Source organism: Gallus gallus, chromosome 1 (genome assembly GCF_016699485.2).
Source record: "Gallus gallus isolate bGalGal1 chromosome 1, bGalGal1.mat.broiler.GRCg7b, whole genome shotgun sequence".
Taxonomy (NCBI): domain Eukaryota; kingdom Metazoa; phylum Chordata; class Aves; order Galliformes; family Phasianidae; genus Gallus; species Gallus gallus.
In genome coordinates, this window is record NC_052532.1 from 111,812,144 (window position 1) to 111,837,917 (window position 25,774).

Consider the following 25,774-nt stretch of genomic DNA (forward strand, 5'->3'; position numbering starts at 1 on the left):
CTCAAGAAGTATTTTTCATACGCTTAGACAACGTCTTGCACTTCTGTCACCTTATATTTACACATGAAATCTTAAAGACTGTGATAAACTATTTACAAGTGCCTGACAGCAAGGCACCAAGGGGAAGAGGGAGTTTGCTGAGGCTCCTTGGGCAGGTTGTGCTTTTGTACGTCTGCCTTGGCCCTGGTTATGCCTTTTGCTTCCTGCCATGATGTAAGAAGAGCCCAAGCTCCATTGATTTTCCTCCAATGGTACCACCAACCCATGTCCTGTCAGTAAACTCTGTCACTGTCTTGCTAAGGTGTCTGCAGGCAATGCCTCAGAATGTGCCATGCTCTGACTGCCCCTTGCTTCATCCTGGTGGACAAGATGGGCTTTAACTTCTTATAGGCAAACTTTAGCTGACCACATGGAGCTCAGAGTTTAAAAGTCTGGTAAAACAACAATCTGTGGAAAGTCAGTGTATTCCTCATCCATTTTTCCACTTTATTCTGACACTGCTTACTGTGCCAGGTCTACTGATTGTGGAGTTCAAGTTTTAGTTCCAAAGTCAGCTAGAGCTTATGCTGTAGAATAAGCAGAGTTTCTCTTTTTGTATTTCAGTGCTCTTGATAAATTTTTTCTCCATTCATTTATTCAAGCCCCAGATAGGATTTCAGCATCCTGCAGCGAGTAGTTCTGCTGTTCAGTTGCAGGATGGAAAGCCTAGTGCTTTTCATCTGTTGCTCCCCACCTTTTGCACTAGAGGAACAATGTCTTCTGGGCAGCTATGAGAGTCTCCATTCCCTTTCTCCATACCACTTATAAATCTACACTTATCAAAACTCAGTTGGTCCCCTCCCTTTCAGGCCAGAGAGTCCCCATTGGGCTCACATTGGACAGCCACCCCCACAAAGCAGAAGTGGCAGCTGTCCCTGAGGAGCAGGGTCATGGAGCAAGGTGTTGTGCCCTGCTCTCCTCTGCCTTGTGCACTCTGGAGCTAGTGCAGGCACTCTTTCAGACACCCAGAGATCCCTCATGCGTTGCCAGATGTCAGTAGGTGGTCACCAGGTCCTTGCCCAAGGTCTACAGGTTTCAATGGGCAGTGATGGTGGCAGCCATTTCCCAGCTGGCCCCTTCCAAAAATTCAGTATTCCTCACACATGTTTGTTTTGACTGCTCCATAGTTTCCTCTCCCTTTAATAGATGGCAAATACGTTAACCAGCACAAACAAGGAGCGCATACCATCGGGAGGAGGGGCAAAACAGATGGCACATGAGTCACTCCCATTTGCGAAGTCAGTGATGAAAAGCATTCTTTCTTTAGCATCCCACTGGATTCTTTTTTCAGAGCACAACTGAAGGGCTTCATTTGGTTCCCGACAACATTCCAGGTGAGAAAAGCATCCACTCTCAAATCCTTTCTTTGTACATCAAAAGTGGCTCAGGAGAGGGTTCCGGACTGTGGCAAGCTCCACATAGAAGTGCTGCTTAGCAATCGCAAGCTCCCGAGGAATGATGGGTGGGAGCTGAATGTTGCCTCAAAGACTCCAATTGCCGTGCTCTTCCCCTTGGCCACGAGCTCTCAGTACTCCTTTGGTATATTAAGGTTTCCTTGTCAGCTTTTTCCACCTGCTTTGCTATTTGCTTTTAATTCCCTGTGCCTTGCAGCACTAGGCATGTTCTGCTTTCTTTTTTCTTCTTTTTTTCCCCTCCCACCATCCTTCGTTGGGGAATGGATTTTTTATGCTAATCCACATCACTGAAATATCATGAATGGCACAAGTAGGAGTAGAAGGCATTGGTTATGTTCTTTCCAGGAAAGATCCTCGGCCTATTGAAAATAATGATTATTTACACTGTATAAATTGGATTTCTGCCACGAACAATATTAGAAAGAAAAGGCAGTGAGCAGTATTGCTCTGCTGCTGAGTGTTCATTGTGTTAAAACAAAAATAAACATAATATCAGATAGCTACCACCTGGAAACTACATTATGTATTTGGGTGACAATACAGCCCCAGTGTGCAAACACATTTGCACATGATTACTTTCACACATTGCAAGAAATTTCCTTGGAATTCAGTGAGTATAGCATTAATAGCTTTTACTCATGTTTGCAGATGACAGCCTTGGCTGATGGGAATAAGCACAAGGTAATTATTATGAAAAAAATGAGCTCAATTAATTTTCTTACATAATTTGGGGAGGGGATTTAGTAGTAAGCAAAGTCATTCAATCAATTATTATGTTATTTTTAATTCAGCTGCCCAAATTTAGCATTCTCTAGATAACAAAAGAACTTTCAGCTCATATCTAGCAGGGATTCGCTATTTCCAAAAAGAAAAAAAAGAAAAGAAAAAAAAAGACATAGAGCAATCAAAAAACAATACAAAATTAAAATTTGGATTTCAAAGCAAAATTGCAGTTACTGCAAACCAAAATATTTCACAGTGATTTTCAAATGTGATGCCTGCCAAAGTCCAGACGTACACAGAGAGACTTTCTGATTTTGTTCTTCTTTCCTTTCTGCACTGACACAGTAGAATAGATAATATCCAAATTGTTTTCACTGAACTGCCTTCAATGATGCTGAAATTCCCTCATCTCCAAGAAAGAAAAATGAAACAATCCCTCCTTTGTGTCACTTCTTAGGCACTGGAAAAGCTGCCTGTGTGGGCGGGGGTGCTCAGCTCTCCTTTTATGGTCCCCAGTTGCAAACCAATACTTGACACTGCTAAAATGTCAAAGCAATCAGCATTTGCTGGTTTTAAAGTTGAGAAAAATTTCTTCGGAATAGCTGTGTAGTGTCAGACGGGGCAACATTCAGGCAAATCCTGACTTTGGGGATTCCAATTCTTTGCATTGGAGCACCAATAATAATGAGGATCAGGAAAAAGAAAAGAAAAAAAAAACTGTTTCCAGAATGTTCTAAGCAGCTTTAATGAAGAAAAATGCCTTTACCTTTACCTGTATTTCATAACTGCAAATACTCATCATATTGCACAAGCTCCACGGTTTGTCTTATAGGGACTGCAAATGGGAGAACACTACTGACTCAAGCAGCTCTCAGTGGAGGAGGTTTGGGATGGAGAAATAAATTTTCTCTAACGTGATCGCTGATTCTGTGTGCCCCCATCTTTCCCCACCTCATGTGTGGGATTCTGTGGGATCTGATTTTCACACATTGCGCAAGTTCAGGCCGTTTGAACGTGTTTCGTGTTCAGAGTCTTCCACCAGCATATTTCTTGGTATATGAAGTGTAGTATATGGAAACCACACTGCACGTTTGTCAAGTGTGCATGCAGATACCACATACCAACAGAAAGAGTGAAGGAAAAAAACAACCCACAAGAATTCAGTATGTTAATAGAAGAAATAGTATAAATGTAATCACAAAGATATTTAAAAAAAAGAAAAATCAGAAAAACCCACACCATTTCTTTGTTTCTAGTGATGCAATCCAGCTCCTCATCTCCACAAAGCAGTATTTTCATGCCAACTTTGTTCTGGTAAATTGGCTTTGATCCTTGCCTGTGTTACCCTCCGGTGCACACAAATACAGTAGCTGGTTTCTATTGTGATCACAGTTCTCCACTGTGAGCGGAAGGGATTCATGGCCTCTGAGGCCTGGGCTGCTGCCAGGCCACGGATCTGTTGCCAGGAGCTTTGTAAGCGCTGTGTGGCTGCCTTACTGTCCTGCACTCACATCCGCAGGCTCTGGCTGGGCTCAGAACGGCACAACTGCTGGATCTGAGGAAGGTTTTTCCATGTGAAAATCCAGGGTACAGGAGCAAAATTTTCTCTGGATGGCTTACACATAGGTAATTACCAGTGCAGCTGTACCCTAAGCCCACCAGGAGTCTCTGCAGGGCCCTGGCACACACAGACAACTTTAATACATTTGTTCCAGTGTATGAAACTAAGACATTAACCTGTGATTAAGATTGAACATATTGATATCAGCTATATGATCTTTTCCCTAGACCACAAAAAAAGATGTGTGACCACATGGTGAACATCTGCATTGCCTCTTTTGATGACTTTTCCTTCTAGATTCCTGAATAGGAAAAACTTGGTATCCATAGCATCATTTGCATTTCATCCAGATGACCTATGTAATAAGGAATCATGAGTTGCCACGTTACTCATTTTTTTCCATGGAGAATGATTTTAGACAATAAATCTTACCTCATCAGCAAGCATGAGAGGAATATTTGGACTCGGGCTGTCAGTAGATACACCCTGGGACAAAGATACAGCTCAGTGTGGTTGATTCATGAGCACATTTTAATCAAGCCATCTCTGTTTTGCCTCCTCACTCTATCTCATCCCAGTTGCCCTAAATCACCATACTTAGCCCGTGACTGGAAGACCTCTCAGCCCACATCTGCATAGCATCCTTTGGTTTCCAAGTTCCTCCCATGGTTCTGAGACAGCATTTTCTTGAAAAGAAGCTCTGGCTATGGACACCACCCTATTTTCCTGCTGACATTGTCTCTTGGATGCATTTCACGTGGCCCCATGGTAACAGCTGGGCTTGTCCATACACAGATTCCCTGTTCACCCTCAGCAGTGAGGTCAGAGAGGTTTAAAGTTCACAAAGATTTCAGATGCAAAAGATTTGTTTATTATTCAACAAATGCCTCCCCTTGATAGGCTAATGCATCGTTCAGTTTATATATCTAATTCTTGTATTAGCTTTACAATTCACTTCTAGTGTGAAATCAGGATCCATATAAAACATTTTAACTTTGGAAAAAGTCGGTTATTACAATTAATAATGATAATATTTTATCTCTCAGACTCTTTAGCTATGCAATGTGATGCAATAAGGAACAGATCAGAGGATTACTGAACTCAGGACAAGACTATTACTGATTTAAACCACCTGGTAAAAATATTTGCTTCAGTCCAAGACTTGCATCCCACAGATCACTATAAAATAATAAAAATGTTCAGCCTACAGGAACACAGTGAAATATAACAGCAAACTCAAGCTGTTGAATGAACAGTATAGCCAACAGCTCCCAGAATGCTTCGCTGATTAGTCAACACCAATGCAGAAAAGCTTCATGTGGATTATTTATGGTTCACATAAAGATCACATTATTATAACACTTTCCTATTCAGTCAGAGATAATAAAAGACATACTCCAAATCAATATTTATTATTTTAGTTTTCCTTCCTCCCTGATGTTAAGCTTGACATCCTTCTCCTCCCCATTTATAGCATGCCATTGTTAACTGAACCCCTTCACAACCTCTGAGATAAGTATCTGTAAGAGATCCATATATCACGATAGTAATAAACCAGTCCCTTGAGACACATTTAAACACAATTGAATATTGTCAAGCTCTGAAGACAAGTTGTTCCCTGAGGAGCAAAACTACTGAACCTTGATTTCCTGCTGTTCAACATGCCCAGCTTTCCTGTTCCACCCCAAACAATCCCTCCTGTTTCCAATATCGTAAGTTCACCACATGTCCTCTAAGTCATTTTATAGTATCCTTCATATCTTTGTAACACCTTGCCTTGCAATACTTCCAGCAGCCTTCACATCTCCCAGGCTTTCTGTTGATCCCATTTGTTTCTCCTTAAAGCCCATGCTGCCATTTTACATCTTGCCACTGGGGCAGGAGACAACAAACACAAGGTCAAGGATGGAAATATACATTGGTCAGCCAGAAGGTGCCTGCCACCTAGACAGTTAGTTGCTGCCAAAAACAACACAGAGCACTAAGTTGTCCAGACAAGTCATGAAGACAACCTGTCATTTTCTCACCCAATGGGCTTTGTTCAAAACTTGAATGATAAGTCAGGACTGCTAAAAACACTACTTTTATGTATACAATTTCCTTGTTCAAAAAGAAAGTAAAGAATATAGAAATTATTTGGAGTATAGGAAAAGTCTAGAAATTAGACATTTAAGCCAAACAAGGCTGCAGTATGCACAGTTCCTTGTACAGCTCCTAGAAACAAAGTTTAGCTGCCTAAATCTTACTGATTTATACTCTTTAGGCAAATATTGAACTAATATCGTGATTCATGTCCCTAGTCATTCTCCAAAGCAGCACTGTGTTCCTTCCACTGTGTTTTAGATCTGTGCAACAGAATGTTACTGCTTGATCCAAAACATGTTTTATGACTTGCTTCCTTTTCCTTTGGAGTAGGAGCAGAGGTTTTTGGCAAGCCTGACTCCTTTTCAAAGGCAATGAGAACTAAAGGGTCAGCTTCTAATTTTTTTCTTTTTCTTGGAGAAAAGTTGGAGGGTGGGAGGAGAACTCAGATTACATCCCTCAGTGAGCCAAAAGTAGTGTCCTCTAGGCATACTCAGGCCCTATCCTTTCTTTCACAACAGAAGTTTCACCTTTGAGTTTTGGCACTCAGAAGGAAAAGGTGAGAAGATATCCTTAAAGTGACTTTGGTACCTATTGATCATTTTCCCCAGTTAACTTCATAATTTATATACTAAAAGCATGTTCAAGGTTGCCATTCAGATGCCTGCTAGCCTCCAAGTGAGCGCTGAAATTTTCTTGGGACTCCTTTGCACATAGCAGTGCCTCAAGATTGACAAATTGGCCAGGGCTCCAGCTGCAGTCAGGGCTCCTGGATGCTGAAATGCAGACTGGTCTCACCACCCAAATCCAGCACAACAACCCAGCCTGGAGAACGATGGCTTTCTGCCACCCCAGGAGGGCCATAGACTCTGAATCTCATCATCTGATACTCAGATAGATATGCTTTAGCTTACTTTTTACTTCCATCTTGTCCAGAAGAGGTGTTGTTTATCGGTCAGCATGCCCGCTGCATGGCTGTTCACCTTCATGAGGAGGTTCACCCATGTCTTCGCACAGGAATATGTTTAAGGCTGCACAGAGTTCATAATCCTGCACTGTCATTATTTCATTTTGGCTTTTGGGATGGGGGATACATAGTGTGTATGCATACTCACCAGCAAAATAAGGGATGGAGGAAGAAAAAAGATTGGACCAGATCAAAGCTTGCCTGCTCTGCAGCTTTCCTCAGTAAATCTCAATTATTCAGACAGAGACAATCCTTAGTTATTTGCATCTCCTATCACATGGTATTAGTGTATGGCACATATTTGGCTATTTATTTGTTTATTTACTGAGCAAACTACAAGCTGCATGCATTTGTCTGTCACTTCCTCTTTGTTAAGAAAATATGCTTACTCTACCAAGAAGAGAAAAAGAAGAAACTGCACTTTACTTGACAATGCTTTTGAACAGTGAACCTCCCCCAGTGCCCTACAAGGAGTTTTTAAGTAATTTTTCCAGTTTCTGAAAATCCTATAAATTTCTTTCTTTACCTTTCAATACAAATAAATCCAAGTCTCATGCTCTGCAAGAACAAAATGTGAGAACACATATTGTGCAGACACATTGTACAGTACTGCTAACATCTGTTGCTGTAATAAAAGAGAACAGCATTTTAAGCAATAATAGAAATTAGAAGAAAATGTTGAAAATGTGATTCTTGGTTGGTTTTAATGTAACAGGCAACCTCCCATAACACACCTGAGATGTAAAAGGCCATTCCTTATCTTTCAGCACTGAAGTTCTGGCATTCTGAGCTCAGCAACAATCATTATCTTCATCTTCAGACTTTCACTACCCTTTATCCTTCTGTGTTTTAGAAATAGATTAAATTACTATCCCAGAAGTATGCCTTTTTTTTTATAGTGATAATACAGCACTGCCTCAAAGCTAGATAATATGTGTTGCTGATGCAGGCCAGTAGGCTTTTATTCTTTTATATCAGATTTGAGGAAAGAAACACATTTTTTTTTATCTATTGCATGAATAGGTTGACCAGATTTGTCAGAATAAAACAACAGCACTTGGATTAACAACTAAAAGATGTAGAAAGTCCTCAGAGGCATTTGGTTAAGACTGATTGTGGATATTTTCCTCAATTGGGATCATATTAGAATTTGTACTACTACTCCATTAATTGTCACTTAAAATACATGTCAGTATGCCTAGAAAGCAAATTTGCAGTCTGAATTTTTCATTCAATCTAAATTCAGAAATTGATATGCTCAGACATTGTTTACAGAATACACTGTCCCATTGGTCTGAATTACAAATAACAGCTATAAAAGTCTTTGTCCTGAGGAATTTGCAGTCTACCAAATAAGTACTCTTACAAATGATGAAATGATGCAAGCAACAATAATTTTTCCTATTAATTGCATTGTACCAAGAAAATATCACATTTCTAACGGGAACTTTCTAAATTATCATCTTTACCATTCAAAAATAATGAAAATAAAACAAACAAACAAAAAAAAAACCCTCTGATAATCAACGACCATCCATAGCCCAGAAAGGTGAATTTGGCAGAGTCAGTCAGCTCTGCCTGGATTTAAGCTGACTCATTTAAATGCCCCATTTTTCAGATGGAATAAGCTGAGGTACCAACGGATAATAGACTCTTCATTGAAAACATTCTCAGATTCTCCCACCTGGGAGTTCTAAATGAATTCATACACAGTTTGTACTTCATATATATCAGCCAATGTGCATTATTCAACAAGAACGAAAAGCAATTTTCCAATGTCTGAGAGTTAAGAAGACTTAACGTGTCAATTTTTCTAACTCAGTGCTTTGCAATACAATCCCACTGCTGTATAAATCACTGATAAATAATAATCTCCTTGATAGTATCTTCACCTTCTATTAACCAAAATGTTCTTAACTTTAAATTGCAAAATTAGATAAAGAAATATTGCTCTGTCATGTATTACATGCACTGTTCATCATTATTATTCAGTGAAAACAACAGGATTCAACCTGTAGGCTGACTGTTAGAGAATTTTCATCAACCTCTATACTGCACAATTTCAATGGGAAACAGAAGCAGATGAAGGTCTACAGATAATGTTTATATTTAAAAGAAAATCTAGATACAACTACAATCTTATTAGGCTAATAATTTGGAAAATAAGTTACTATTTAGGAGTGTGAATTGGTGGCAAATATCTTTTTATACTATTACTGTTTACATTTCTATTACTGTTAGTAACTCTACATTTATTTCACATATGCTAACTATATATAGTGTGGGTATACTTGCAACAAATTGTGCTAAAAATGTCATGTGCCAGCCTAGCAAAAGTAAGGCAAATAACACATCTCCAACAACCAAAGTGCACAGCGAGTCTCTCAAATAGGCCTCTCACAAAAAAAGCAATGGATAAAGATAGTGTTTTCAGGCCTCCTCAAAGACCAGCAAATTCTTTGATTACAGAGGTGACAGAATATTTATTCATGACCTAGAGTGAGAATCATCAGCCACCATCACTCTTAGAGGACAAATTATAACAATGCTTTCTGATGGCAATTTTCCCTTTAGATTTAATCTCAGTGATGGTCTACTCATAGTGATAATAAGCCAAATGGAAGCACTCTTTCATTTGGCAGTTTGGGGTTTCTTTTTCAGTTTTGAAATGTATAGTTCTAAAGAAAATTTTGACATATGTAAGAAAGTATCACATAAAATTCATTGCTTACTTAAATATACCAAAACATTTCTTTTGATTCCTACTCATTAATTTTTCCTTCTTCACCAGTGAAATTATTCTGAGTTCAATCTTGCTCTTCATAAATCATCTTTCAATTCGTGTCTTCAGCTTTGCAGCCTCTGTATTTTTTTCATCTTGGGTCACTGTTAAGGCACACTGATTCCCTGCATTGGCAGAAAAGAGCACAACAGTATTTCATGAGAGCCACGGCCACTGTGGATGTACTGTTTGACTGTATTCTATTTGGCATTATTTATCCAGCCTTTCAATGTTCAGATCAGGCACAGTGGCACACCCATTGCCAGGATTATTTCCAAACTCATGTTTGAAAGAGTAATCTCGGGGTACACCAGCAAAATCTTTGTATGGCAGAAGTTAACCAGAATCCCTTTCATCCCATTTGTCACAACAAAGTTGCTAACAGTGGTAGTTGGCATCTGCTGCAAATTCAGGGGCTGACTCAAGAATTCCTACAATTTCTGAAAGTTACAATGAAAGCTCCTATGTTTGCCCAAGCTCAGCAAAATTCGGCTAAAATTCTGCCACCTTTGCAAGGGTTTGAAGTTCCCAGAATTCCCTTGTCTCCCAGTATTATTGCTCCCAAAGAATACAGACAGACCATACTTTGTACATGGAAGTTTCAGGGTAATATATATTTTATTATTCTAAGTGAATCTTTCCCTGGTCTACATTCTACTTTACCAGTACACTGACAAGAACTCAAATGGGCTCAGGAAAGATCGCTGTTTTTCAGCAGTGATTATGACTGCTTCTAGCCATAATTTGAGGATTGGAGGACAAGCAAAAAATAATATTTGCATCTGCCTCCTCATTATGCAGTTTCACAACCTGAGCTCCTTGAAGTGGTCGCTGGTTAGCTTCAAGTAGAGACATATGCCCATGCTCTAAACAATTATGTCATATCATTTGTCCTCATAATACAACTTTGACTAAGAATTGGAGGGGAGACTCATTCAATTTTATTCCATCGATGTGCCTTACAAACAGTATCTACAACCAAGACTATATGCTTAAGTGGATGTGCTACTGCATTTCTCACGAGCTTCAGTGCTTCTGGCATTAGGCATTTTTAAGATGGCTCTATCAGCCAGCTGTCTAGTTGGTAGATCTGTCTTGCACAGCAACTTATCCTACACAGTTCAGATAATTGTGATACTGGAGGAAGTTAAACATCACATCCAGTTTTCTCTTTACAACTAGCTCCAACATGAAGTCAATGACAGAGATATAGGAAACACAGAATGCACTTTGTTTTCATTTTCAGCACCTTTTAGATGTCTGAGTTATACTTTAAATGAATATGTGACATAAAAACAAGTAATTGTAAAGGACTTAGTAAAAATTCCCCTGGCAGATGTTATCAAAAACATTATTGATGCATTTAAGCACCTCATCCAAGTGAGCAATATCTTAAGTGCTTCATCGCTAACTTTATCAAGCTTGACAACATAGGTATTATGCTATCCCTTCATTAGTCATTGTATAGATCCTCAAGCTACGGTGCTAAATTCTACACATATTCCTCACAAACATGTCTCTTGGAAACATTTTCCAATAGTAAACAGAAGATTGCAACTGTCTTTGAAGTCACCAACCTAGGAATGTTTCCATGTAGCCTGTGCATTCATCATTGCATGTGTTGAATCAAAAACATTTACATTGGCAGCTCTAATATTTCCAGTTACTGGGACCTAACATTCCTGCCTATTGCAGGGGAAACAGCAGAGGGCAGGTAGTTTGCACAGCAGTGGCTTCCCAAAACATCTTTCCGAACTGCTATGCCTTGTACTGCTGGATTGCTTTTGATAATGATAGCAAATAAGTGTACATGTCAAGTGCTGTGTATGTACTGCAGTGCACTGTATGAACTGCATCCCCAGTGTGCTCTGCCAGACCATAATGGGGGAAGATCCATCCTATCCCTAACCGAGGGTATCTCTGATGATGTATTCATTGCTTATATCTCACAGCAATAAACTGCGGGTTTTCTGGATGCAGTTTGAAGTTTTCTGGATATAGTCTTACCAATGTCAACAGAACGATAGTTCCACTTAAACAACATAAGGTGCCCTCTCCTAATTGTCTCCTGAAGTCTACCAGCATTACCCACACCCAATGTCCAGTGCACTAAAAGCAGAATATTTAGTAGCAACACAGTTTATTTGGAAGTTGATGGTCGGTTCTAACTTTAGGGTTGTCTGTGACTCCCAATTTACTGAATGACAAACGATGTTCCAGCCTGTTTAGTATTTACATGCCATTCACATTCCTTGTTAGTCTCATACAGGAATTTCCTAAAAAAAAAAAAAAAAAAAGCAGTAAAATGTGCTTCAGGAGATTATCTTTTCCACGTGTGACTATATAAATTGTCAAAGTTAGACAGAAGAAATCTATCAAAGAAACATGGAAGATGCAGAAGTCATGCAACTTCTGATTATCAAACTGTGGATCAGCTGACTGTTAAGGCTATAAATGTGGGATTATTCGCTTGAGAGGTACGCAGTTTTACAGTGTGGATACATTGTTCTGCATGATGAAAGTTCAGTCGCTACAAACATAAAGCAAGGAGGGCTGATGAGGGGCAGAGAGACAGTACAACATGGAGGAACCTCTATAGCCCAAACATTGCAAAGGGAGTACCTGGACATGGCTGCCACAAGGGCTATCAGCAGAGGATTTCCCAGGCACAGTCCAGGTGCTGGAAGAGTCCATAGGAGGTGCTATCACCAAATGTCCTTGCAGACAGAGCAGGGAGCAGGGCTATTATCAAAATGTATGTGAGAGTGAGTGCAGTGTGGGCAGAGGGCCTGTGTGTTTGGGATGGCAGCAGCTGGAGATACCAATACATATATATATATATATATCATATTTGGATTGGTGTATGTGCAAGTGCACGTGCATCTAAGGAACACCAATCCCAAGTCAGTGCATGTATGTTTAATTCACTAGCAAATGTCAAATGACATCTGTTGATAAGGAGAATATGGGGTCTGGGAAGCAGCTAGGAAGGAGACCTAGACAGGTCAGAGGCTGGGTGCCAGAGACAGGGCTTTGAGATCCAGGTACTGGAATGACCATGGATCTGGATAAGCTCTCAGAGACATCGATACGTGTATGTATACCTAAGAGGGAGGCCGAGTGCCAGCAGTTGGATTAGAGCAGCAGATCCATCTCAGCAACCACAGGAATGTTTTGCTCCCCAAGTTAGCAGTCTGAAAGAAATCAATGACAGACAAGCAGAGGCTGGGCAGAGAACAGGATGCTGCAGTGAGTCTACCCATTCCCAGTCATCAGGCTGGAGCACGGCACCCAGCAGCACAAGGCCAGGAGGCTGCAGGGAGCTGAGTCAGCAGGCCTGCATGCACAGGGTTGTCCAGGTCCAGGTCCTCCCTGGGTTCCAGGAGCACGTCCTCAGCCTATGCAAGCCTTCTTGTTCCAGTTATGCCACATTCACAGATTTGCATGTATGCGTAGCCCAGACTGTGGTATTAAGTTCTTAATAAAATAGACTTTCACAGGTGACAGCAAAGATGCAGATAGCCTAAGTCTTCAAGTGCAGTTGATGTAAGAAGCTGCCACAAGGAGCCAGAAAGCAATTCCCCTTGCAGTGTGTTGAGTCAGGGTGATTTCAATCTGTGGCAAGCAACCTTGCTGAACGCATCACACCACCACACCACTGCAGGTTGAGCCACGGGACTCTCCCAGAAGCACAGCAAGGCACAAAATGGAACCCAGGGAGGAAGAATCACTTCATTCAATAATTGGCCTCCTTCCAAAACTGCAATCTGATGGAAGGACTCTGCTTCTAATTCAACAGCGAAGAATCATAGAATCATAGAATGCCCTGAGTTACAAGGGACACACAAGGACCATCAAGACCAACTGCAAACTCCATACAGGACCAGCCAAAATTAGACCCTGTGTCTGAGAGTGCTGTCCAGATGCTCCTTGAGCTCCAGCACTGGGGGCCGTGCCCACAGCCCTGGGCAGCCCGCTCCATGCCCACCGCCCTGTGGTGCAGCCCCTGTCCCTAACCCCCAGCTGCCCCTCCCCTGACACAGCTCCATGCCGTTCCCTCGGGCCCTGTCGCTGTCACGCAGAGCAGAGCTCAGCGCTGCCCCTCCGCTCCCTGTGAGGAGCTGCAGCCGCCATCAGGCCTCCCCTCAGCTCCTCTGCTCTGCGCTGAGCACATCGAGGGGCCTCAGCCGCTCCTGAGTCTTTCAGATTGTTACAGCCCTGACCTCTGTATTAGAGCACATTACAATATCCAGTGTGCATCTAAGCAACCTCAAGTCTAGACATTAAAAAAAAATCTTTAAACTGTACAAATATAATGAAGGATGTTAGGCTTTGAACTCCCAATTACGAGCACTCAGGAGACAACAGAGCAGTGTGAGGAACATGCGATTTGTAATTGATTTGATTTATTAGCATCTTTTTCTGCTCTATGAATATCTACAAACCTGCTGCAACCGTTCCGTGCATTTTTTTTTTATTCAAATGAGGTTGATTAACGCGGTTCCAAATTTTTGACAAAGCGAATTGATCATAAACAATCAAAATCTGAGTTGTGCCACTTAGCTGCAATTTGTTGGGGAATAATAAATCGTTTAACAGACCAGCAAAGCACTTACACGTAGAGGTTGATTTCTACATCTATTTATCTTTGCAGCTTGGAAATTGACTCTCGCCCAATATTCACTCCAGTCTAACCGTTGTTTATATAGGCACAGCACGCAGGCGAGTACTGAAATTTGTGAGCGTGTTCGCTCAGGCTGAATTCATTTAAAAACTCAGCCACTGCTTGTGTACTTTTAATTGCATACTAAGAACTGGTAATGCAAGCCACAGAAGAAAATCTGAAGAGAGAAGTCAGGCAGGTCATAAAAATTACTCTCCTTGTTCTGGCTCCAATAGACTAGATCAGGGCTGACCCTGGAGGGATAAAAAATAAAAATAAAAAAGAATAGAAAAGGAAAAACAAAAAAAAACCTTTTCATTTATCCAACTTTCAAAGTCTCATCCAGTGAAACTTCTTTGCTTCACTCCCACTTTGTGCAGACCACTACTGAGTAGAACCATTTTCTTCCTCCGGAAAATGAGAATACTCTCCTTGAAGAGCACTTGAAGGATGGCAGGGGGAAGTACTGCAGCAGGGAGAGATTTCTCTGAAACTCACTGCAATGTGTCCCTTTTTATTCCTGGAGACCTGCTGCGGATGAGAAGAGCAGTCATGCTCCTTCACATATAATATTCCCCTTTCCTTCTGCCCTGTGTCAGATGGAGGCTGCAAGGGGAATTTTTTTTCCCCCTCAGGGTTCCTTAGGGTACCTGCTTCTTGTTCTGAGGAGCTCCATGTTGTATGGGGTCAGGGTAGGCAGAGGATTTGTGTCCTAACATAGCAGAAGGAAAGAGAGACAGGTCCCCAGGTCTCCTCTCTACCTTAGGGTAGAGAGATAAATGGTCACTAACATCCAAATACAAAACTTTGAATTAGCTTTTTCCAATCCCAGCTTATCTCCCCAAAATGGTCTTCACTTTTAAAATCAATTTCTACCCGATCAGACAGCTAAAATAGCTTCTTACAGTAGGTGTCTCTAGTCAATGACTGATTTGCATTAAGAAAGATATGACAGCCAAGTGTGAGCAGGGAAGAATGATAGTTTAATTTTAGTAAAACTCCACATTCATCTGAGAAATGATTACTAAGCACTGTGTATATTCATACATAAATTATTTCTAAAAATGTGCACAGATATTGAAATGCTAAATATTTTCTTGCAGTGGGAGCAGGAAAGCTCTGATCAGACACCCTACTTGGCTTAGGAAATCCTGAGGCAGTGGCCTTGTGTGGGAGGAGAGCAGTCATTGAGAGGAGGTTCCTTTGCTCAGGATGCATAGACGTGGCCCTGGCTTCTCATTTGGGAGCAGCAAGCAGAAGTGATTATGGAAATAAATATTCACACTCCCAAGCAGGCAGACTGTAACTTCTGCAGAGCCAAGAGCAGCTTCAGGGAGCACGGCATGGCCGTCACGGGGATGTGCCAGAGCGCCAGGTGCCAGCTCCTGAAATATGTCCCACAGCTTGTCAGCAGAGCTCTGTCATCTCTATCTAGAAAAAGACTAATAGTGGGTTGAGGTTGGCACTGACAAATCACCATTTGCTGAAATAAGGGTTTGGATTCGTTGTTGAGGTTTGGCTTTATTTTCTACAGGTATCTTTATTTTCCTAGGGAAAGTTCTTTTATCTGTCTTTTCATGGTCGAAGATGGGAAAAAGGAGTCTGAGATGTGTGCAAGTGCAGGGCTTATGTTCAGAGGTGTCAAGGACCTGGCCGCACACTAAATTCGAAGCTCAGAGCCATGAGTGAAGGGAGAGAACAAGTCCAGAGGTTAGCAAAGTGTGTGAAGAAGCAGAAGGATGTTAAGGTCAAATCAAGGCTATTAGAGCATATATTTTTTTATGTATCTCATTTTTCTGTGTCAAGAGGACGATGTGTACGTGCTGTTTGTCCCACCATAACACACTCTGAATGATCAAACATCAGTCATTGGCTGTTACTTGTTTTATATTAGCTAAATTTTACAGAAACTTCCCTCCAAGTAGGGAATAACTCCATACATCTCAGCTCAGATTTGACAGAGACATTAAAGGCAATGTGTACTTCTATATATTGGTCCCAGTTCATAGGAAGCAGAGGTCAGAGGATGTAAGCAATTGTTAAGATTATTGTTAATGAAAAAGTTAATTTTATGGCCTTGTAATGAAGATCTTACCATCTTATATAAAGATCTGTCTCAAACAATCTAAACTTGTGTTATGTGACATTTTAATTAGCTCATCTCATTGCCTTGGAAACATCCTGTCTTCATGCATTATAAGTCCTGGAGCATTTGACGCTCTAATGAACAAGACCGTTTCAGAAAGACAGAAAACCTTCATCAGTGTTGACTTCATTGCTGTACACAGAGCTCCACTATTTGACATATTCATTCTGCACATTGCCTAACTCCTCCTACATATAATAGGAAGCTCCATCATGACTTCATTCTGAAGAAGAAGGTTATTGTATAGGCAAATTACATCAGAAACAGGGCCACATCTTTTTAGGGACATTGCTTCTTAGGAGACAATATAGAACACAATATTATTTTTCCAGGGTGCTCCTATGAACACCAACTGAATGACCACAAGTACCTTCACATGAGCTTCTCAGTGGGCTTTGTACCCAACAATAAAGCATTTTTTTTCATGTACACATTGGTCCAAAGTCTGAAAGACAATGATAATCTCAGCAGACTTTGAAGAGAGGAGATATCTCCAGCTCTGTAAGCACCTACTAAACTTCATCCTTCGGTGAAGTCCCCTTGACAGTCTCAGGAAGAGCTTGGGAAAAGCAGAGTGCCAAAAAAGCTGCCTTTTTTTTTTTAACTTAATCGATGATACTTTCAATGACTGCTCATTGTCAGAGCAGAGATACCAACCCTTGTTGCACACTGCTGATGTGTTATTAAAAAGTCAGTTGTTATTTTGTACTGACCTGGACAAAACTCCAGAGCAGCGTGCTTCCATGATCTCAGTATGAGGCAAGTATGCCAATCATCCCTTTGCAAACATAGCGCTGTCGGTGTTAGGGATTTCTTTGTCTGATGCATGTAATTTAGCTAGTCCATTAGAAATTATACCATTGTAGTATGACACTGAACCATTTCAGTGCCCTCAAAAGTGCTTTGAAACTATGCAGAACTCAAAGCATTTTCCACTCAGGAAAATAAAATAAGTTGTTTTATTCTGCATCAGAGTAGGCAAATACTGTCAATGTTAAGGAATATAATTTAAACAGCAATTACACAGAGATGTGCTTGCACACACACATACACAGCGGGGTCAAAATACTATAACAAAACATTTCAATAATGAAAGGATTATGTCAGCTTATACTGAAAGCTCTATTTTTAATTTAGTTGTTACACATTCTGAACAATAAAGGAAAAAGATGATCAGAAATTTTATTCTTCACCTGAGCATATAGAGACAAGACAAGACTAGCTCAAGTCTAAGCCCCACCAATGAATCTCAAAGGACACCCATACAAATCACGATGAAGTCTGGTCAGCAAGGGTAGGCCGGGACTCCTTAGCAATTGATAGAGGTAGAGTCAGAGTGCATCTTCCTCACCCCTAGAAGGACTGCCTGCATTTCCAGTGCACTTCCAGTTCCAGTTCCACTGCATTTCCAGTTCCAGTTCCAGAGGACATTTCCAACGTCCTTACTGGAAATATAACACACCCCCAGCTCTGGTTCAAATTCTCATGGCCAGGAACAAGCAAGCCAGATACCCACACATTGCATTACCAAGCCCCCAGCAGCTTGGCAGTTTCACTTGGGCTACCCACTTACACAGACAGTACATGGGCTGCAAATCTAGTCCTGAACACTGCTTGCAGGTACCTCCTTAAATGATTGGCATTGTTGAACAAATCTTTCTTCTCTAGGTATGTCTGAGCAAAGCTATGTATTTTCCCAGTGCAAGGTGACATTCTTCTGTTTGTATGTGACTCCTGGAGCCAGACCTGAAGGAGTCCCCACTGTGAGCATGAATGGCACCCGACTGCATGGCAGCTGGGAAGAAAGCAGCGCTGCTCTCTCAATTACCCAGCTAAAACCCAAATATTTACTCCCAAATTGAGCTGAGTTGCAGCTACTCTATACCAGCTGGTTATCCCATTGAGCAAAGAAAGGAGGGAAATGGATTTCTTCCTGTTTTCCTTACTAGTCAAGAGATTAAAAGCAATATAGTGGTGTTGGTCCCTAGGTATCGTCTGATTAATATCCTGTTAGCGAGCTGGCAAATCTCCAAATTCACTTCTTAAATGACAATGAGACTATTCCATGAGCTTGAATGGACCTTGTTAGCATAACACTAATAATTCATCGCTTAGAATCCAAAGAGATTATAAGTAAATCTAGACATGTGCAGCTTATCACAGTTCCTTTTTGCTTTCCTTCTGGGTAGGCACAGAACTACAACACATCATGTATTTCACCACTACCGTCAGGTCAGAAAAGCCTCACTTTTATGAGAAATGCATAACGAGGCAAAAAGCCCAGAAGATCAAAAAAACTCATCTCTCCTGGCAGCATCTAGAAATTTGTCCCCACTGCTTCTTGATAAGGTAAGATGCAACACCAAGAAGTCTTTCCCAGAGAAGCTGTGAAGCTGTGGTGCCCCATCCCTGGAGACGCTCAAGGCCAGATTGGATGGGGCCCTGCGCAGTCTGAGCTGGTGGGGGGCAGCCCTGCCCATGGCAGGGTGTGGGGCTGGGTAATCTTTAAGGTCCCTTTCAATCCAAATCATTCTGTGATTCTGTGATTTGGTGATTCTGTCCCCAGGACTCTTGTCTCCTAATTAGCTGGGACTTCCCCAGCTGAAGGCTGTCTTCTGACCTCCTCCCTTGCCTGACTCTTCCAGCCCATTTTCCATTAGTAACTGCTCTGAATTCTCCAGCATCTCATTTCCTTTGCTCTTCTTCACAGCAGATGTTTACGGCCAAGTTCACTTCAGAAACCAGTACTATGAGGCTGGAGTTAGCTGTCCTAAAGGTATGTGAGATCACTTCATTCATCCAAGGTTATTCATGTGTTTAGGAGCACAACTACAACATGCATATCTTTTGCCTTCCGTCTGTATCAGCCGCTGGTGTCAGCGGGGATTCTAAATGAGATAACTCCTCTCTGTCACCTCAAGCAGCAGTTGGTCCCCAAATAGTGCTCCCTGAGGGATCAATACGTCATAGAAGAAGATAAATGTTTGGAGGACGCTCACTAAAAATACCATGTGTTAATTCCCCAATTAAAAGTCTCAGGAGGAGAATAATGAGTGATCTGTTAGCAATTCTGTATGTTCACAGTTGCCTGATATTCCACATCTGGGAGCTAACTGCCCTTAGGTAGGAGCTAATTGGCCCCAGTTACCATAGTGCCGCATGGTCCTTAATGTATGTACCCTCACTCCTGCTCTTTAAAGCAAATAAGGACAGATTTCAATTTGGCAGAGTGGGAGCTGAGTCTTTGAGAAGGCAGAGAGCTTATTTTACAGCATTACATTCTGCAAACTACAGGTTGAGGAAAAATTCAGTTTCCAGCAAGAACTATCTTGTAAGGCCCCATCTGGAGTACTACGTCCAGACCTAGCCCCTAGCACAAGAAAGACGAGTCCACCAGAGACCATGAAGATGCTTAGAGGGCTGGAGCACCTCTCTTATGGAGACAGGTTGAGGGAGCTGGGCTTGTGAAGCCTGGAGAAAAGAGGGCTCCAGGGTCACCTCATTGCGGCCTTCTAGAACTTGAGGGGAGCTTACAAGCAGGAGGAGGATTGACTTTTTGTACGGGCAGATAGTGATAGGACAAGGGGGAATGTCTTTAAACTAAAAGAGGGGAGACTTAGGTCAGATGTTAGGAGGAAGTTCTTTCCCCAGAGGGTGGTGATGCCACAGGCTGCCCAGAGGCCCAGAGGAACTGTGGTGCCCCATCCCTGAAGGCGCTTGAGGCCAGGTTGGATGGAGCCCTGGGCAGCCTGAGCTGGTAGGGGGGCAGGAGTTGGGGCAGGGTGGGCTTTGAGGTCCCTTCCAGCCCAAATCATTCTGTGATTCTGTGCTTCAGTCTACACAGAGGAGGCTGGCCACAGAGCAAGGTACTTCTTTGGGTCACATCGTCTTATTTCCAAGAACAGTGAAAGTGCTGTCACAACCCAACAACATGCAGATTCTCTGACTGACCCCTTTCAGCCAGCTCTGTACCCAAAATGTCTGTAGTGAGAGCCTTCTCTAGAGTGACAACCCAGTGATTCTTCTGTCTGCTCAGTTTTGCATTACTGCTGGAGCCCTGCCATCTCCCACCCATGTACCCAGGCACTCAGGACTCATTACCTCTCCCTCCAGGCCTTGCTCTTTTACTCTCACAGCCTGGTGTAATTCAGCTTTTGCAGGAGCATAAGAACTCATTCCTATGGCTTTGGAGGCTTGGTGCCACCAGGGAGCTCTATTACTTGTAAGGCTTATCTTCAACAAAGCGTTCACCACTCACCCCCTAAAATGCAGACAGGCTGTAGCAGCACTTAGAAACCTAAGGTTTGTGGTGTTCTTTTTTTTATATGCTCTCTCAGCATTGATTTCAGTGGGAGCTGGGTGCCTAATCTGCTTACGCATTTCTGAAAATCCTATTAAGTTCCTCTTTACTTTTCCAGGTGCCTAAATATACTTTTCTTAATTTGCCTGGAAGGGAGGTTTGCATTCATCATCAAGATCTCCAACACACACGGCTCAGGAGGAGCCACCCCATCTCCTCCAGGTGCCCAAATGGCAGCTAAACCACTGTGGAGATGCTGCAACAGCATGAATGTGTCAGTTAAGTTGTGAATGCTGCTCATTGCTGTTTTCTCCGGGTCTTGTTATGACCTAGAAAAGCCCACTTGGCCTTTGCCGCTTATTTCTGTCTGTGCTATTTCTGCCTGCTAATCACAGTGCTCACAACAACCCCACAGTGTGCAAGATCTAGCCTGTGAGCATCAGTCAGCAACTCCCGTGTTCTCTGGGCTTCCCCTGCAAAGCGTCAGCTTGAACTTGCCACGCAACACATCCATGCTTCAGTCCCCTGCCTGTAACGTGGTGGTAATAGCAATGGCCCTGTGCAATTCTTACAGATTAATTAATTACCATTTGCACAGGATGTTGACAGTTAAATTGTACCACTGATAAATCACTTGTATGGAAGGGAGTGAATGAACTCCCATATGAAATTCTGAGCAAGGTACAATTTGCTGATACATACTAGTAGGAAGACAACCCAAATCCAGAAAAAAAAAGGGAAAGGGGGAAGATTTTGCTCCTCCCATTGCTTCTGCCCCAGCAGGATTACATTTTTTCCTGACAGGAGAACAAAAAAAGTCCTGCTGGACTTTTAAGGAAGATCCCCAAGCTGGATGTCCTCAGGGAGCCAATATTAACTAACAAACGGAGAGCTGGATGGGTTCTCTTTTTTGGGAGAGGAGCAGAGATTCCCTAAACACCACTTGGAAAAAAAGAACTTGCATGAGGCCTAGAGCCAAGGGCCAGAAAATAACATAATTAGGCAAGAATGGGTGATTAGCTGTTTATTTTGAAGATGTTCAAGCCATGCACTCACATTGTGCACTGCCCTGAGAGAAAAAAAGGATGCTGTTTATAGTCCCAGATCTAAGGGATCAGCAGAGTTTATTTTCTCTTACAAATGAAGGCCTATTGTACTCACATTCTTTCAAATGAGATCGGGTCTGTTTATTTTCACTCATCTGCAGGAAATGGGAATTTTTAAGTCTATTATTCTAAATCCAGGAAAGCAGTTTGTATTGCTTAACCCCAGACAAAGGCAAATTAGCCACAGCCTTCACTCACTACCTCAAAATATTTAATACTCATACCATTAAGTGACAAATGGTTTGCAAAAACCCAGAGTGTAAATTCTTCTTCTTGAACCTTGTCCAGAAGGCATGAGAAACTTGGTCACACCTCCCAGATGACCAGTATGGGGTATCCCTGCATGAGATATGGAGCTGGTCAAGTCCACCCTCTGACCACCAGGCACCGCTTGGTACTGATGCTGAGCCAAAGGGTTTGGCACGTTTGAAAGCTCACTGCCTCTCAACTCTATTGAATTAGCTGCTGATTTATGAGGCCACCTGGGAGTGTTGCACTGGAAAATGAAAATGCTGGTTGAAGAGAGGTGCCATGAAAAATCCTACATGCAGTGTCTGTTCTTGTCAATGACAAGACGAAGATGTCTTCACAATACTCACAGCACACCCCGCCAAAACCTACAGCGGGATCCTACTTCAGTGTTTTCAAATATTTGTTGTAGTTGGCTTCATATTTAATTAAATAACAGTCCCCTTTTGCTGAAGGTTATTAACACGATTTGTTTGCGCACTTTGATCTTTTATTTTTAATTCTCTCTCGTCTTCAAGAAGCCTTTGGTAAGATTCTTTGCTGATAATAGTGCTCAAGTTATAGCAAATGGACTATGAAGTGACAATATGTCATAGAGAGGATTTTAATTCCTTTGAAGTTAAGATTTTTAATGGTCAATTAAATTATATTAATTGCATCTTCCTTATTTTAAACTTAAATCCAGACTGTTTTCCAACTATTGAATTTAAAAACTCTGCAGAACTGAGGCAACTGCAATCACTGTGAATGTAAATTTTGTATGTTGACTGTTTCTGTACTGGTGCAAGAATGCAACACACATCAAATACTGTGATGAAGACAGAAATTACTGGCAACCAATTATAAAGATATGGAGGAGCAGAAGGTACAATGTGTTACATATGTTATGGGGCTGCCAGAAAAGGCTACTTAGGGATGTACAATAATAATTTAGTTTGTTGATCATCATAATCTCATGCTGGTCGTAACTGTCTGGCTGTTATTTTATGCTTCCCCAGCCTGTTTTCTGAATCCATTCGCTGGTTTTCATATTTGCTTATCGTTCACAAATTGTTTGATGCAAAGTGCATTTTGCTGCTTGTCTGTAAAGAAGTGTTTCAGGGCACGTTTGGATCTGAGAGACAGGATGTCTCAGGAGCCAAGGCAAGCAAACTAGGCACTTAGAGCAGCACAGAGGGTTATGAGTTTTATTCAACGTACACAAACTCACACGGGCATCCGTTTTAGATAATCCCAGTAAGTGGCAAGCAGAAACTCTCTAAGCAAGTGCACTATTAATTACCAACCCTTGAGAGACAGTGAACTGCTGGAAAGGAGAGAGAAGGAACGTGGTGGCAGTGGATTCAATAGGCAGTGCCAGCAGTGCATCCCCTGCTTCAAAGTGCTCTTTTCCTCTCTCACCCACCACAGTCTCTCTCCTGCTTTTATTCTCCCCAGGTCTGCAGGGCTTTTACCACTTGCACACCGTACCCACGTGGCCAACATGTGATAGAGAGGCCAAGCGGAACACCTGCTTGCAAAACAAGTCTTTGCAAAAACAAGATAAACTACCAACGTCAGCCCGCTCTACAAAACAAGTTCCCTTAAAACTGCCAGAATACTTTGTTCTATCCCAGGATCATTCTTTGGTCAGGGGCCTTTAGGTCCCCGACACAAGAAGGGGATGGGAACCTCTGTTCAGCAAGAATAATTTCCAAATCCCTCATGGACGCAGCAAGAATTCTTCTCCAGGAAAAACAAACTCAGCTGAACTCTAGCTAAATTAACTGATATCCCTCATGATCCGCCAATTTTCGTGATGGATTATGTGGAAGCTTTATGAAGTTCAAAAATAGCACTGTGCTCCTCCCTCCTCCCTGTCTGAGGGTCTGCCTGCTATCAGAAGATTGATCAGCCACAGGCAGAACTTCCCCACTACAATGAACATAATCCTCCAGTTCACTGGTTTAAGTGAGTCTTGAAGGATTACTTTTCAGTGTAATGAGGGGTTAGATGCTTCCCAAGATAGCTGGATGGCCTTTGTGGGTTTTTAATATAAGCCAGTACACAAGAAGTTACAGCACTGTAGTCTTGTCACTTAGATATTTTTCCCATTTCTCATAAAAAAAAAAAAAAGACCTCCTCATTCCTGGGAGCTGCTTTCTCAAACAGATCACGGAGAAAAGAGTTCTTGAGGAAGTTTCTCTTATTTGTTTGCTTTTTTTCCAAATAGCATCAATTGCTTTCTTCTTAAAAAAAAAAAAAAAAAAGAAAAATTCTGTTCCGTTATCAAACATTCCCCATGATTGCTGGTGTGATTAAAGGTACCTAGGTAAGATCATTTTCTCCACAGGGTTTTCTTAGAGTGGAGAAGTGGCATTCCACAACTCATTTGCACGGCACATCCATGCATCCTGATGGCCAGGCACACTCTGACCTTCTCTCCGTGTTAGAACTGAAATAGGATTCAGTCCATAGCAGACCTCGGAAGATTTCTCACTGTCCAAATTCACATGCAGGTGAGTCCTACCTGGTTTCCTTGTTCTCAAGGACTCCATGGCCAGCAACAGCCTTGTGTGGCACCCATGCTAGCAAGCACAAACAGTCGTGGAAATAGAAGAGTAACTACCCAAGTTCTTGATAGCTGCATCTTCTGACATGGGAATGCCCTAATCCTGTCCCCTGCAGTACTACTAACAGCTACTGCTTTCAGAGAAGATGAGGACAAGCAGTCCCCCATTACCAAAAGCAGCTCCCCAGTTCCCACCAACCACCTTCTGGGGGAAAGAGAGAAGGCAACGATGGAATGGCATCAGCATTCTGATCACCTCCTCAGGTGACAATCTCCCTTTCACCCAAGGGATGAAAACAGACGTTGGTTAAATAAACCAACACTTTTCCTGCAAAATATTGGCTGCTTCTCCCTTTTACATGTCATCAGGGAGCCCAATGCAGTATTTTAACCAGATGCTTGATGTGAGCCTTTTTTCCTAGGGAAAAAAAAAGAAAAAAGAAAAAAAAAAAGGTGGCTAGTAGTTGATCAGCTGCTTTCTTCTTCTGCAAGACCTAACCCACAAGGATAAGCATTCCTAATATCTACCTGAGATTATTAATTTCTAGCCTTATTCAAATCAGATACATCTCTGTGGAATTTTCCTGTAGGCTTTTTGTGACATTTTGGAAAAATCCATGGGAGTATAGATTATTTCTCCCAGTGCCCATAGGAATCTATGTTTATTTGGCTAACAAAGCTGCTTGGATTTGAAAACAAATTAAACTACCCAGTCATTTATAAAATGCCCAAATGAAACGGAAAAATAAAAAGCTTTTTTACAGTTTATTTCTGTAAGAGAGAATGTAACATCCTTCACTCCAGAGATTTCCCAATCCCTGTTCCCGTCTTCTGCGTTTTATCTTCCCTCCTCAGATTCACATTTTGAGGATCAAAATGAACGAGTTTTATGGGAAGAGATGACAATGGCAAGAGGGCACACTGTCAAGCAAGCACCACATCCTGCCATAGGCACATTCAGGATGAAATGCTCACCACCATCAGATGGCTTGTACAAAGGCTGCTGGGGAAGAGGGTCCTGCATGCACATCCCCCACAGCACTGATATGCACAGCACGGCAAGGAATCCCAAAGTCTCCTTATAACTGATGGCAGTCTAACTAATATAGATACAGGAGCCTATGCTGCTGTTAATCCCAGACAAAAATAAAGGCTTAAAAGCAGGCCTTTCTCTTCACGGACTTGGACTT

The 25,774-nt window shown here is 41.9% G+C and overlaps 1 long non-coding RNA gene across 1 annotated transcript; it reads left to right on the top strand.

Annotated features, from left to right (window-relative positions):
- Window positions 1-1,280: 1,280 nt before the first annotated feature.
- On the top strand, window positions 1,281-25,774 carry LOC112531051. The gene is made up of 4 exons (XR_003072751.3): window positions 1,281-1,373; window positions 18,568-18,727; window positions 19,089-19,154; window positions 23,471-25,774. It is a non-coding gene; the product is annotated as an uncharacterized LOC112531051 (long non-coding RNA).